Source organism: Penaeus chinensis, chromosome 30, assembly GCF_019202785.1.
Source record: "Penaeus chinensis breed Huanghai No. 1 chromosome 30, ASM1920278v2, whole genome shotgun sequence".
Classification (NCBI taxonomy): domain Eukaryota; kingdom Metazoa; phylum Arthropoda; class Malacostraca; order Decapoda; family Penaeidae; genus Penaeus; species Penaeus chinensis.
Window position 1 is genome coordinate 24,726,919 of NC_061848.1, and position 9,001 is coordinate 24,735,919.

Here is a 9,001-nt window from a genome sequence, read left to right on the forward strand (position 1 = left end):
GGGCTCCACCACCAGGAACGGCTGGGGGAGGTGGGGGGGGCGCTCCCCACTGGTCGTCGGGTAGTATCCCCCCGGCACCGGCTCTGTAGGCACACCCAAAGGGGAAAAAAAGGTTATTTTACGTATCCGAGATTTCTACGCAGAGAGATTCTGCCACAGCCAAGCTTCAGTACGTTCTCAAGGTAATGAACGTCAATTTTCTTTTTCTCTTTATAAACCACAGTGGCATTATATCACATCCGATACTCTACTGGCTTTTATATTTAAAAAAAACCAACAACTTTCCACATCTTCCATTACTCTTATCGAGGCAAAGGCCATTATAAATCTATCCTTACGGGGAACCCAAACCCTGAGAATTTTTTACCCAATCTACCTTGAAATTGGCTGAGTATACGATCCTTTCCGCACCCTAACTCAGCCCTGCTCCTGGCCCTTGTCTTACACCTCGACCCTCGTCCGGACGCCAAAACATTTTTTTACTTTTTCCCCCTTTCCCTATTCACAATTTTTTTACAGCTTTTTCTCATCATGTTTGGTATCATTCTCTACCTCGTCCCCTCCCCGCCGCCTTTTTGCCTGCCATGCTCTTCGGATAAGAACCGCCTTCAATATGTATGTCTTTCTCCTTTTTTTTAAAAGGGAAATTTTTCTTCCATCATTTCCCTTGGACGCTTCCCCTCTCGCGAGCAGCAAAAATCCCGCGCCAAATCTTTCGCCTGCTCGCCCTTTCTCGCACGCCCGGCGCCACCCTTCTGAGGGGCTCCGCTCTGCTGCCGACCCCGGGCCGCTCCCTTGCCCCGGGCTGCGTTCCCCTTTTGCGAAACCTGGCCACTCCGGCCCCCTCGGCTGCTTTCTCAGTCCCGCTGTTGGGCTGTCGTCTCCCCTTTCTTTTTCTTCTTCTCTTCTTTCTCTTCTCTTTTTTCTCCCCTTTCTCTTTTCCTCCCTTTCTACCCCCTCTCCTCCTCCTCTCTCGTCTCTGCATTTTTTTTTCTCTTCCTCTTTCTCCCTTTCTTCTGTCTTCTCTCCCCCCCCCCTCTCTCTCTCCCCCCCCCTCCTTCCTTTTCTCCCCCCCCCCCCTCCCCCCCCCCCCCCCTCTCTCTCTTTTTCTCTCCTCTCTCTCTCTCTTTTCCTCTCTCTCTCTTCTCTTCTCTCTCTTTTCTCCGTTCTTCTCCCTTTTCTCTTTTTTCTCTTCTTCACCCGTCTCCTTTGGGTTTTCTTTCTTCTCTCTTCCCCTCTTTGTTTCTTCTCTCTCTCTCCTTTTTTCCCCTCTCCCCTCTCTCTCTCTCTCTCTCCCCTTCCTCCCCTCTCTCTCTCTCCCCTCTTTCTCTTTTCTTCTCTCTCCCGTTTCTCTGGCTCTCTCTTCTTTCTTTCCTCTCTCTCCTCTCTCTCTCTCTCTTCTCTCTCTCTCTCTCTTCTCTCGCTCTCTCTCTTTCCTCTTCTCTCTTTCTCTTCTTCATTTCTCTCTCTTTTCTTTTCTCTTTTTCCTCTCCTCTCTCTCTCTCTCCTCTCTTTTGTTCTCTCTCTCTGTTTCTTTCTCTTTTGTGCTCTTCTCCTCCCTTTTCCCCCCTTTCTTCCCCTCTTCTCCTTTTTTCTTTCTCCCCCCTCTCTCTCCACCCTTCCCTTCCCCCTTCTCTCTCTCCTTTTTTTGCCCCCCCCCCCTCTCCTCCGTTTTCCCCCTCTCTTCCCCTCTCTCTCCTCCCTTTTTCCCCCCTTTTTCCCTCCCCTCCCTCTCTTCCCCCCCTCTCCCTTTCCCTTTTTTTTTCCCCCTTTTCCTCTTTCCCCCCTCCTGTCTCCCCTTTCTCTCTCTTTTTCCCCCCCCAACTCTCTTTTCCCCTCCTCTCTCTCTCTTCCCCTCCCTCTCTCTTTCCCTCTCCCCTCTCTCCTCCTTTTCTCCTCTCTTTCCCTCCTCCCTCTCTCTTTCCCCTTCCCTCTCTCTTTCCCCTCTCTCCTTTTTCCCCCTTTCCCCCTTTTCTCTCCTCCTTCTTCTCACTCTTTTCCCTCCCTCCTCTTCTCAACCCTCTCACTCTCTCTTTCCCCTCTCCCTCTCTCTCCTCTCTACCGAACTTATTCCTCAATGGAAAATTCCGTCTTCCCCCTCTGTCTCAACTCCACCGAAATTTTTCAAAATTTTTTTCTCTCTGGCTTATCATTCCTGTTGGCTTCTTCACGCTTTCCACCAATTCCTTCTCCTTCGCCTACTTCTTCCTTCCCCTCTTTCTCGGTCTTCTATTTTTTTCCCCTGTTATTTTCTGCTCTCTCTTCTTTTTCCATTTTATGAAAAGCCTTTTGTTTTCTTTTTTTCCCTCTTTGCCTCGCTCATCCCCACACTTTTTGTGTAATGAAAGGGAAAAAAGGGCCCAAACCCCTTTTTTTAAATAATAAAATAATAATAATATAATAATAAAAATTTAAAAAATAATGATAATATAATAATGATATGTTTAACAAAAATTTAACAAAAAAATAATGATAAAAATAATAATAATGAGGGATGATAAACCCTAAAAAAAATAATAATAAAATAATATAATAAAATAATGACATAAAAACAAGATGGCATTACTACTACAATACTACTTATTAATAATAAAAAAAAATAAAATAAACATAGTTTACTTTTTATATATAAGAAAACAAAAAAAAAAACAAAAACTCGTCTTATATGTTTAAAAAAAAACAAGAACATAACTCCCCCCTTTAAGAAAAATAAGAAATATCACCCACCCCAAAAAACCCAAAAGGACAAGACCAAAAAAACAAACAAAACCAATTTACTCTTAAAATAACAACAATTAAGAAAAAAAGAACATAATTCATTCTTAAAAATAAAAATTTAATAATAATAAAAAATAAATAAAAATTATAATAATAATTAATAAAATAATAAAATATAAATTAATAATATAATAACAAAAAATTATAAAATTTAAAATCCCCATATAATAATAATAAAAAACAAAAATAATAATAAAAATTTAATATTAAAAATATATTAATATTAAATAACAATAATAATAATGTTTATAAAAATTTTAAAAATAAAATAAAACAATAACAATAATAAAAAACAACAACAAAAAAATAAAAATAAAAAAACAACACATTTTTTAAAATAATGTAATTAATAAAAATAATAATAAAAATTTAAACTAATAATATCAAAAAAAGGTCTCACCCCCCCCTTCCTCCCATGACCAAGGTCACCACGTCCTGCTGTAATTCCGCCTATGAACAGCACGGAGAGTCGGGTTTTCGTTGGGGAGTTGGCGAGGTAAAACGCGGGGGGTTTTTCGTGGCCGCTTTCTTTCCTTTGCCCCCCCGCCGTCGGTTGGGGGAGTCCCGGGGGCTCTCCCCCTCGGCCCTCCAGAAAAACACCATCCCGGGTTCGGTGTGTTGCCGAGTTGTCCTACAGTCGAAGCTGCATAGGGAGGTTCGGGGGGGCCCTTTGTAGGAGGAGGGGAAGAAGGGGGGGATAAAGGGGGAGGGGGGGGAGGAGGGAGGAGGGAGGGGGGAGGGAGGGAGGAGGGAGGGAGGGAAGGGAAGAGAGGAGAGGAGAGAGAGAGAGGGGAAGAGAAAAAGAGAGAGAGAGGGGAGGGGAGGAGGGAAGAAAAGTAGAAGAGAGTGAGAGAGAGTTAGGAAAATGAGTGAGGGGGGTGAGGGAGTGGGGAGATTCGGGGGGAGGGGGGAAAGGGGGAGGGGGGAGGGGAGGGAGGTGGGGAGGGGGGAAAAGGGGGGTTGGAGAGGTTTTTAAAAGGGAAGGGGGGGGGAGGAGAGGGAGGGAGGAGAGAAAAGGGGGTTTGAGAGAGTTTAAAAGCGGGGGTCTTGGGGCTAATTTTTGAGGTTTGTTCACCACTACCCAACCCTTTTTCCAGTCAAAGGCCTCAATGGCAAGGTGCTTTAACCCATTGTTCTTTTCAGGAAAAACCTCGATGTTCTTACAGAATAACCTGATGTAATATGCCTCGGTATTACATCAGTACACCAGCAAAAGCATACCCATAGTAAGGAACATGAACCAGTATTTTCTTGCTGAAACCACATTTAGCTGCCACAGTACAGGCGCAGTGGGCTCTTCCGATCGCTACGCCATACCCAGTATGGTTAACCTGAAGACCACTCGCGGGGAGGCTCAAGCAAAGGACCCTTTGGCGCTGGAACAAGGGTTGCTGGTAAAGCTTCGCGATGTGAAAACGTGTGTGGTGACATTCTCACGGGAGATGTCGCACTCACTAAAACACTACTGACACTGCAAGAACGGAACAAATTATACTCAGACTTTAAAAAAATTTAAAACCCCAACTTTACCATCTTGGTTTGGACACGCCTGTAGACTTGCAGCCGAGGGAAAAGGTCGAGCAAGGAATCGTTTTCAAAAGAATCCATCCACACAAAACAAGTTAAACCAACACCCTGTTGAAATTTTGAGAACGAAACCGGTTCAGAAACGGGCCATGAAGGGGGGGCCCACAAAATTTTCAGTGAAAAGCTTCCCAACCCGCTGAGTCAGAGTAAAACCAAAACAGAGTCCTGTCTCCCCGTTCCCCCGCTATGACCTTAGCTGTTGACGCGGCAGATCATTTTGAATCAAACCAAAATCAAAATCCTGTCTCGTGATTGCTTCCAAAAGCGAAAGTGGCCTGCTATCTGGAAACTGGCTTGGATTGTGGCGGGAAAAAGGGAAGAAAAGGGCAGCACCCCCGGAAAGGCAGGCCCAAATCTCGGTCCCCTTCCCCGCCCCCTTTGGGAAACAAATTTTCAAAAATTTCCTTTGGGGAACAGAATGACAAGTTTATCTTTCACCGCAACCAACTAGTTAGCAGCGAGCAGTTTGGCCTCAGACCGAAGAGATCAGCATGCGATCTGTCGCTCAAACTAGCCACCGAATTGGAACAAAAACTTGTGTGCCCAAGAAACCGCCCAACCACGTCGGATAGGTGGTGCCTTCGACAGAGGATGACATAAAAGGATTATTTCCAAACTGAAAGCCTTTGGCATTGATGGTGTCTTGCTGAACCAGACTGAAGATCAATTGCGAGGAAGATCTCCTTAAATAGTGCTAACGGCTTTTTTTCCCCCAAAGGGAGTGTTTTTGGGTCCATTTACTTCCCTAATCGTAATGTTGCACCCTTACACCTGTTTCCAGAAACCCCCGAAATTGCTGAAAACCCCAAAACTGCTGGCAACTCCCCATATAAACTCACCCGGGGAAAACCAAACTCTCTAAATTAACATGTTATCATCATCCATCACCTCACGGGGCCGACGGCGGTAGGTCACACTCGCACCAACGAAAACACAAGCCATGTAACGTCCCGTCCCCCGCAACCCCACATGAAGCCCTCCCGCGAAGTTAAGGATCGCCCTGACTTGAGAAATGGGCAAAATTTTGGACGGCAACTGAAATCCATCAGCGCGAAAAGTTTGTGCTAAGGAAAGGGCAGACAGAGAAAGGGGGAGAAACAAGAGAAAAAGAGAGGGGAGAAAAAAAGATGAAGAGAGAGAAAAAAAAAAGGAGGAAAAAAGAGAAGAAGAAGGAAAAAAAGAGAGAGAAGCGAGAGAGAAACAATAAGAGAGAGAGAGAGAGAAACAAAAGATTAAAGAGAGAATAAAGAGAGAGATGGAGAGGAGAAAAAGATGAGGAGAACGGATGAAGGAAGGAGCTGAAGAGCCCGAAGATGAGAGGGATTGAGAGTGAGAGAGAAGAGAGGAAAGAGAGAGAGAGGAGAGAAAGACGAGAGAAAGGAGAGAGAGAGAGAGAGAGAGAGTTGAAGAGAGAGAGAGATGAGAAGAGAGAGAGAGAAAGAAAGAGAGAGAGGGAGAGGAGAGGGAGAGGGAAAAGGGGAGAGGGAGGGGGGAGAGAGAGAGAGAGAGTGAAGATAGATGAGAGGGGAGAGAAACTGAGAGGGGGAGAGAAGAGAGAAAACAAGAGAGAAGATGAGAAAAGAAAAAAAAAAAGAGATGGGAGAGAGAGGAACAAAGAGAGAGGGGTTTGGGGCAGAAACAAAGAGAGTGAGGGGGAGGAAGAAGAAAAAAAGAGAGAGAGGGGAAAAGAGAGAAGGAAGGAGGGAAAAGGATGAGGAGAGAGAGAGAGAAAACAAAAACAAAAAGAGAGAGAGGGAGAGGAGACGAGAGAGAGAGAGGAGAAGAGAGAGAGAGAGGAGAGGAAACAAGAAGAGAAAAGAGAGAGAGGACGGGGAGAAGAGAGAGGATTGAGAGAGATGTGGGGGGAAGAGAAGAGAAAAGAGGAAAAAAAAGAAGAGGAGAGAGAGAAACCGAGAGGGGAGGAGAGAGAGAGGGAGATGAGGGTTTTTGGGGAAAAAGGAGAGAGAGGAGAGAGAGAGAGAGAAACGAAGAGAGATCGAGAGAGAGAGAGAGGAGAGAGAAAAGACGAAACGAGGAGGGGAGAGAAAAGAAAGGAGATGAGAGAGAGGAGAAGAGGGAGGAGAAAAAGAAGAGAGAGAGAGAGAGAGAGGAAATTTTTAGAGGGGAGAGAGGGGAGAATAAGGGGAGATAGAGAGAGAGAGGAGAGAGGGGGAGGGAGAGGAGAGGGAGGGAAGAGGGGGAGGAGGGGGGAGGACGGGAGGGGGGGAGGGGGGAGGGTGGGGAGGGAGAGGGGAGTTTGAGGGAGGAGAGGGGAGGGGAGGGAGAGAGGGGAGGGAAGAGAGAGAAACAAAGCGAAAGAGAAAAGAGAGAGAGAGGGGGACAAAGAGAGAGAGAGAGACGAGAGAGAGAGAAGAGGAGAGAGGGAATGAGAGAGGAGAGTAAGGATGAGGAGAGAGAGAGAGAGACTTGTAGAGAAGGAAGATGATAGAGAGAGTTCTATGAAGAAGAGAGAAGAGAGAGAGTGAAAACAAGAGAGAGTGAGCGCGAACAAACGGGAGAGAGAGAGATGTGACGTGAGAGAAAACAAAGTGGAGAGACACCCTTCGACTTGATGAGAGAAACAAAGACGCGAGGAGAGAGAAGAACAACATTGAGAGAGAGAGAGATTCTTCATACTCTCTAGGAGAGATTGAGAGAGAGAGGGATGAGAGTAGTGAGAGAGATGTTGAGAGAGAGGAGAGAGAGAGAGCGAAAAAAAAGATTGAGAGAGATGAGAAAACAAGCAGACGAGACGAGTGAACGCATCGATTCATTGAGAGGAGAGAATAATTGAGATTGATTGATGAGAGAGAGATGAGGAGAGAAAAACAAAAAGAGGAGTAATGAGAGAAAGATAACAAGCGACAGAGAGAGATGAGAGACGGATGTCGAGATTGAATACTTGATAGAGATTGATGATGCTGATCGAGAGATATACAAACGACGAGAGAGAGTTAAACAAAGAGAGAGCGAGAGATTGGAGAGAGAGAGAGAGAGATAGAGAGAGACGAGAGGAGATAACAAGGACGAGAGACGAGCGAGATATAACAAGGAGAGAGATGAGAGATGGATGAATGAAGAGAGGAGAGAGAGAGAGATAGAGATAACGAACGAGAGACGAGAGAGAGGAGAGGAAATGAGGATGATTAGAGAACGGAGGAGGGAGACAGATTATCGAAGAGACGAGGAGAGAGATTTGAGAGAGAGAGAGAGTGAGAAGATGAGAGAGAGGAGGAGGGAGAGAGCAAGAGTGTCTGTTTTAACCATTATGCTCTGATTGAAGAAAGAGATTGCATGAGAGAGGATTGGAGATGAGGATGAAAGAGTATGAATGAAGTCCGCACGAGGAATGAGATGAGAATTTGAAAGATGATGAGATATATCGAAATAGAAGAGAGAGAACCCACGAAGATGAGAGAGAGGAGACGAAGTGACAGATAGAGAGAGAGAGGAAGACAGAAGAGAGGAAGTGCATAGGACTGAGAGAGAGCTAAGAAGACAGACAGAGAGCTGATGAAGAGCAGGACCGAGGCAGAGAGCGAGGGAGAGAGAGAGGACGATTGAGATGGCGGAGAACAGGAGGGAGAGAGACAAGGGACAGAGAGAGAGAGAGAGAGAGAGAGATGGGTAGACTGAGAGGAGAGAGAGAGAGATATCGAGATGATGAGAGACGAGAGAGGAGAGAGGAGAGGAGAGAGCGCGACAGAGAGAGAGATGAGAGGGACAGAGAGATGAGATGAGAGGTGCCAGAGTGAGAGAGAGAGGAAACAGCCGAGAGAGATGAGAGGGTTTATATTTGTTGAATAGATGAACAGAATAGAGAGAGAGGAGAAGGACAGTAGAGAGATGAGAGAGAGATGAGTACCTTTGAGAGAGAGACGGATTGAAGAGAACGAGATTATGAGAGAGAGAGGAAGAGGAGACTAGAGAGTAAGAGAGAGGAGACAGACAGAAAGCGAGAGAGAGAGACAGATAAGAGAGAGAGAGGGGACAACAAGATGAGAGAGGGACAGAGAGAGGGACAGAGATTGAGAAGAGAGGGACAGAGGGACAGAGAGAGATGATCGATGATTATGAAAGAGAGAATTGCGAGAACAGAGAGCAGAGATGAGGAGAGAGAGAGAGAGAGAGTTCGATTGAGTCGAGAGGGTGAGAGAGAGTGGACAGAGAGAGATGCGAGGCCCATCGACAGAGAAGAAGAACCGAGAGGTGACAGACGGAGAGAGAGAGACGGGACAGAGAGAGAGAGTAAGTAGGCACAGCAGAGGAGAGAGTAGATGTGAAGGAGAGGCGTGATGATCGAGAGAGAGTTGAGCGAGAGGAGAGATTCTCCTGAAGTAGAGAGCAGAGTAGAGAGGGACAGAGAGAAAAAGAGAGGAGACGGGAAGAGAAAGAGAGAGAAAGAGAGATAGGACATGAGAGAAGACGAGAGGAGAGATAGAGAGAAGATAGAGTAGTTGAGTGAAGGATGGGAGAAAGATGAGAGATGAAGATAGTGAGATGAGATGAGAGAGAGAGAGAGAAGGATTGAGAGTAGAGAGATAGAGAGAAGAGAGAGAGAGACGAGGGACAGGGGGGCAAGGGAGGGACAGAGAAAGTGAGAGACGAGAAAGAGAAAGAGAAGAGAAAGATTATC

The 9,001-nt window shown here is 45.9% G+C and overlaps 1 protein-coding gene across 1 annotated transcript in view; it reads right to left on the reverse strand.

The window, feature by feature from the left end:
- The window catches only part of LOC125041430 (transmembrane 7 superfamily member 3-like), an 11,893-nt gene extending 11,682 nt beyond the window's left edge, over positions 1 to 211 (reverse strand). Inside the window, exon 1 of the mRNA XM_047636387.1 lies at positions 1 to 211. This exon is cut by the window's left edge and continues 192 nt beyond it. The gene's annotated coding sequence lies outside the window, so the exon portion shown is untranslated.
- Between the last annotated feature and the right edge of the window lie 8,790 nt (positions 212 to 9,001).